Here is a 6,000-nt window from a genome sequence, read left to right as displayed (position 1 = left end):
CACGAAGAATAAAAATAAAAATAGCGGTAGCACGAAGAAGAAAAATAAAAAATAGCGGTAAGAAGGAAAAGAGAAGAAAATAATAGAAGAGATAACAGAAAATGGAGAAACGTAGTGACAATCTGGAGAAAAGTGGATCAAAGATCGGCCAGGTTAACCGGCAGCTGAGGAGAAGTTATGATGTACTGTAATTTACATTTCAAAAACCAGAAGCTATTCATTTACGAATGTGATTCCACTTTAGATTTGAATGAGGCAAAATAACATGCTTTTTCTCTCAAATATATTGTTATAATCATTTGTTTCAGATGTACTGTAATTATTTTCTGTATAAAAATTAATTTGGTGTTCAAAAAGTCTTTTTTCAAACTTGAGTCTTGAAAAAGAGGGGGTCGTCTTATAATCAGGGTCGTCTTATATTCGGGCCAATACGGTACATGTAGATAGACAGACGTGCACACATGCACCTTCAACCATGGTCATTTGAAACTGTAAACATGGCTCAATCTTGCCATGAAACATAAAATATGCACACTGGAAATACTCTTTCATTGATGGCGGCCATCAGGCAGGCGGCTGTGTCTCGCCGTCTTTAGTTCTGGAAATATGTGAAAGCGTCTGTGCATTTGATGGGCTGTACTTTGCGACGTCGCCACATCATGCAACAGCAATTCATATTTTGAAGTGCCACAAGTAGCTGAGATTCTTCACTCAGGAAATGTAATAGGCCCCACACGCTGCAGGTGTGCCCTGTACAGCGCAGGTTTGCACAGTCCAGTTGATCCCACACCGCGCTTGTTGTAATGGAAGAGCAACGGAGGCCGTGTGGTGATGTGCCGGGCCAAGAGGAGTGGTGTATGGTGTGGCGGTAATGGAAAAGCGGCAAAGGTGGCCTCATTGGTGGCCAAAAGATCTCAGATAAGCAGATTTAACAACTGTGGTTATACAGGTGTATCCCAGAATCATCATCAACATTGTACAACAAATATATGTTTTTCAAGTTTTTAATACTTTCGCCAATATACGAGTGGACAAATAATGTATGTTTACCGTATGTTACCGACTATAAGTCGTAATTATTTTCATAATTTGACCGGGGGTGCGATTTATACTCTGGAGCGATTTATGTGTGAAATGAACATGTTATATCATTCCACATGGTATTTTCACTTTTAACCGCAAGAGGGTGCACTCGGCATGTGTTGATACTTTCCACATTGGCGGTAACTTAAAAACAACTGACGATGACCAACTCTGACATAAGCGACGTAAAGAGGAAGCGCCATCTCTTCTACTTCCGGAGTTCTTTAAAAGTGACACAGAGGATGAAGATGACATTGGATTTAGTGATTTGGAGTGAAACTGATGGTTTGGTAAATGTGTTAGCATATTATTTATGCTCTTGTTATCAGAATAACTCTTACTATGTTACGTGAATATGTTGCCTGGTATATTCACTGAATATACCAGGCAGGCTCTCAGTTCGTTTCAAGATGATGTCTGCTCTTAGTGTTGGATTTTATCAAATAAATTAACCCCAAAATGCGACTGATACTCCAGTGCTACTTCTGTTTTTTTTTCCTTCTTTATTATGCATTTTATGACTGGTGAGACTTACACTCAGGAGCGACATAGAGATGTAAAATACGGTATGTAGCAGTGGCATTCCTACTCTGTCCACCCACTCAGGGTTTGAACCCGCACTGCCACCATGAAGCTGAGCTGAAAACTGCACAAGCTGGCAACCATTTCACATAGTCTCACAAACGTGGAGTCACCTTCCCATCTTTGTTGAAACTGCCTTGCATCTGCAACAATTTTGCTCGGCCTGAAAATTTTGGGATCAAATTATTTGCATTTCTCTACTTCTTCGAAAAAAAAAAAAAAAATTGCACTGATGTGGATATGTACCCGGCAATTTAGTGGTGGAATGTCATCACTTCACGGTAACAATTGGCATGCATTATGGGAAATGTTTTTAGTCAATATGGCACATGTCACACTTATTTATTTAGAGACAATTAATCCTGTTCATCTCTCGCGTCGGTTCATGAGTTTGTAGATTATACCATCAGTATTAACATTTTGTGCATCATGGAAAAAGAAGTATGATAATTAGTATATTGCATTGTTGCATGCAACGGCAGTTTTCTAGGAAAAGCCGTCTTATTTTACTTGAACACAAAGTGTCCTTTTAGGCTGTGAGTGAATATGAAATCCTGGAGACAGAGAGCCAGATGCAGAGCAGCTCTAATTGTTGACATAAGGCCAAGAGGTAATTCAGATCTTCACTTGGAGGCAGGGTTTGGAAAGTGAAAGCTGTTTACCAGAAGCAAAAAAGTTTGAAAAAGCAGTTTAGGTAATGCCAGACATTTTCTCCTGGCAGTCTGCAGACATGGGAGCAAGAAGTACTCAAAACACGCACACACGCACACACACACACGCACACACACACACACACGCACACACACACACACACACACACCTGCAACTTTTGGAAGAAAATCACATTTTTGGGGGACGTTGGTGGAAATTCAAGTAGACAGTTTTGAAAACATCTGATCCATCAAACTTCTAATTAAGACTCAATTTCATTGTTCACTTTCCTACTATGGTAACCAAAATGGTAAATATTCGAGATGTTACCAGAGATGACAAATGAATCTGTCCTTCTGGTGCACTTTGAGAAAGAAGGAAATTGCATTACTCTACCTCATGTGGCCAATTCTTGGCAAAGAGATTGTGAGTTTAAAGCCTTTAGTTTACTTTGCTGTTTAACCTGCCATCGAGCCACATCCATTTATAGAGATACAAAACTGCACAATTCTGCTTTCCATTTGCATGTCATCCACAAGCAGCATGACAAAAGTATATGTTCAAGAAAGTATTATATTAAAGGAAAATGACCAGAGGACCCAGATATCCTGAATGAGTATTGGCTTTTCAGTACAGTGTAGCCTCGCTATAACACGGTTCACCTTTCATGGCTTTGCTGTTTCACGGTTTTTATCTGTATGGTGTATCTGTAAAATGCACGCATGCATGTTCATTTTAGATTTGACTTTGAAATTACTTTCGAATTTATGCGGCCCGGTGATCCAGTGGTTAGCGTGTCAACCTCACGGTTGACAACCATCGCGGCTCCGGCCTCCCTGTGTGGAGTTTGCATGTTCTACCCGTGCCTGCGTGGGTTTTCTCTGGGTACTCCGGTTTCCTCCCACATTCCAAAAACATGCATGGCAGCCTAATTGAGCACTCTAAATTGTCCCTACGTGTGAGTGTGAGCGCGAACAATTGTTCATCCATTTGTGCCCTGCGATTAGCTGGCAACCGGTTGAGGGTGTTGTTTGTTTGTTTGTTTGTTTGTTTATTGAACATAAAACATATACAGTAATAATTTGACAGAAAATAAGGTAAATAAAATAGTAAAGAGGAAAGAGAAATTAGTCATCATTCAACACAGTTATTATGTTCAAGGGAGTAGGAAGAAGTAAAGAACTTATCTAGTCCTACCCCGTGTTGTATGTTTATATCTATTGAATCATTTTTATATCAATCAGAAAAGAAACAAAGTAAGAAGAAAGAAGTCTCCATTAAGGCTCATGCTTTACCCTTAACCGTGATATTTTTATACTTTTGGTTTGTATCGGGAATTTATACATACACACCCTGGCACTCTTGTGTTAATTTTCTCTTGTATTCATAATGGATATTTCAATACCTTTCTCTATTTATCAACCTAGTTCTGATTCATTATATTTAATGTTTAGAATTTATCATTTTAACTCTGATTGTTGTAGGTAGTTTGTACTATTTTTTTGAATTTGTTTTTGAACTCAGCAAGCGATTTACTCATTTTCAGGTCCGTTTCGAAATTATTCCACAGATTAACACCTTTGTTAGATACACTTCTTTGCTTGATGTTTGTTCTTGTTTTGAGTTTTTTGAATAAGTTGGTACCTCTTAATTCATAGCTGCTTTCTCGAATTTCGAAAAACTTCAGAATGTTTTGGCAGAGCAGGTTATTGTGTACTTTGTACATTAATTGTGCGATTTTAAAGTCAACCAGGTCATGAAATTTCATCGTATTTAATTTGATAAATAGTGGATTTGTGGGTTCCGTATATTTCGCTTTATTAATAATTCGAATTGCTTTTTTTTGTAGTTTTAAAATAGGGAGTGTGTTTGTTTTGCAGGCATTTCCCCATATTTCCACACAGTAGGTCATATATGGTGATAATAATGAAGAGTATAATGTGTACTGTACAAAGATCTCTTATTTAGCACTTCCTTGGTTTTGTAGAGGATCCCTATGGTTTTGTTTTGTTTAAGTTATCGATATGTGGCTTCCAACATAGTTTTGAGTCTATTACTAATCCGAGAAACTTAGTTTCATACGTTCTTTCTGTCTCATTACGCTCTTTCTATCTCAATTGAGTTTACCATAATTTTAGCTTGGTGTTTGATTGGTCTTGTGCCAAAAACAATTAAGTTTGATTTTTTCAGGTTAAGTGACAATTTATTTCTGTCGAACCAGTTTTTTAATGTGTTTAATTCGTTTTTTATGGTTGTCAGGAGCTGTTTCAGATTTATTCCAGAACAGTAGAAAGTCGTACCATCAGCAAATAGGACGCATTTAAATTGTTTTGAGACCTTGCAGATATAATTTCTATACAGTATAAGATGAATAATGTTGGACCAAGCACTGACCCCTGAGGAACTCCATGAGTGATTTTCAGTTGATTCGTTTTTTTATTGTTGAGCTGCACGTACTGATATCTGTTTTCTAAATAACTTTTTATCCATTTATAAGCTACACCTCTAATGCCATATCGTTCTAGTTTTTTTAATAATATACTGTGATCTATTGTGTCAAAAGCTTTTTTTAGATCTAGGAAGACCCCAACAGTAAATTCTTTGTTATCTATATTAGTGGCTATTGCTTCCACAAACTCCATAACTGCCATTGAGGTGGTCTGTTTTTCCCTGAAGCCATATTGATTCTCACTTAACAGCGCATGTTTTTGTATAAAGCTATCAAGTCTGCGAGAAAATAGTTTTTCTAATATTTTTGAAAATTGTGGTAGTAATGATATTGGTCTATAATTTGTAAACAGATGTCTTTCTCCACTTTTATAAATTGGAATAACTTTAGCAATTTTCATTTTTGATGGAAAGATACCATCTTTGAATGACAGGTTGCATATGTGCGTGAAAGGTCGCACTACATATTCTATAATCTGCTTTATTATTGTCATATCAATATTAAAGCAATCGTTTGACTTTTTATTTTTAAAAGTTTTTACAATATTTAATACTTCTTCTATTTTTACAGCAGTAAGGAACATCGTGGAGGAGTTTTTTTCTACGTATCTATCTATTTCAAACAAGTTTGTTCCCCCCTTACTGCCCGAAGATGGCTGGGGTAGGCTCCAGCACACCCCGCGACCCTTGTGAGGATAAAGTGGATCAGAAAACGGCTGGCTTGATGGATATTTCATCAATTAAGGATTGATTTTTATTTTATTTTATTACAGCTGGTAACTGTTGGTATAGTCATTTTGTGGAATGGGGAAAGGTGAGGTTGGCAGGGGTACAGACTTCAAACAAAATTTCGCTTAGGGCCCCAGGTTGTTCAGGGGCCGTCTTACTCTTGCTAATTCAATGTGAAATTCTGTTTCAGCACAAGAACCTTTTGCTGGTTTTATTTCCTTCATCCCCCTTGGGAATTCAATGGCACTTTCTTATCACGACAATGAATAAAGAACAGAAATAAACAAAACAAACAAAACTCCAATTCACAAAATTCACTCCATCAATGCATGGTGGGGGCGGTGGGTGGGTGTGGTTTAGGCCATTTCACAGCTCTTAAATGTGGAACTGCTCCTTCAGACCTATCGCCACATGCAGCCGTTAATTCAGCTAATTATTTGCAATATTGTGTTTGGGAGCTTTCACAGTTGCTGCTGCGGATGTGTGGCTCGATGCCAAATGTACTCT

The 6,000-nt window shown here is 37.7% G+C and overlaps 1 protein-coding gene across 1 annotated transcript in view; it reads right to left on the bottom strand.

Moving 5' to 3' along the window:
• The window catches only part of fhit (fragile histidine triad diadenosine triphosphatase), a 184,422-nt gene that overhangs the window by 120,265 nt on the left and 58,157 nt on the right, over window positions 1-6,000 (bottom strand). The window lies entirely within an intron of this gene.

The sequence above is a fragment of the Hippocampus comes genome, unplaced genomic scaffold (assembly GCF_001891065.2).
Source record: "Hippocampus comes isolate QL1 unplaced genomic scaffold, H_comes_QL1_v1.1 scaffold205, whole genome shotgun sequence".
NCBI lineage: Eukaryota > Metazoa > Chordata > Actinopteri > Syngnathiformes > Syngnathidae > Hippocampus > Hippocampus comes.
Note: the sequence above shows the minus strand (reverse complement) of the source record. Positions and strands in the feature narration are given on the sequence as shown.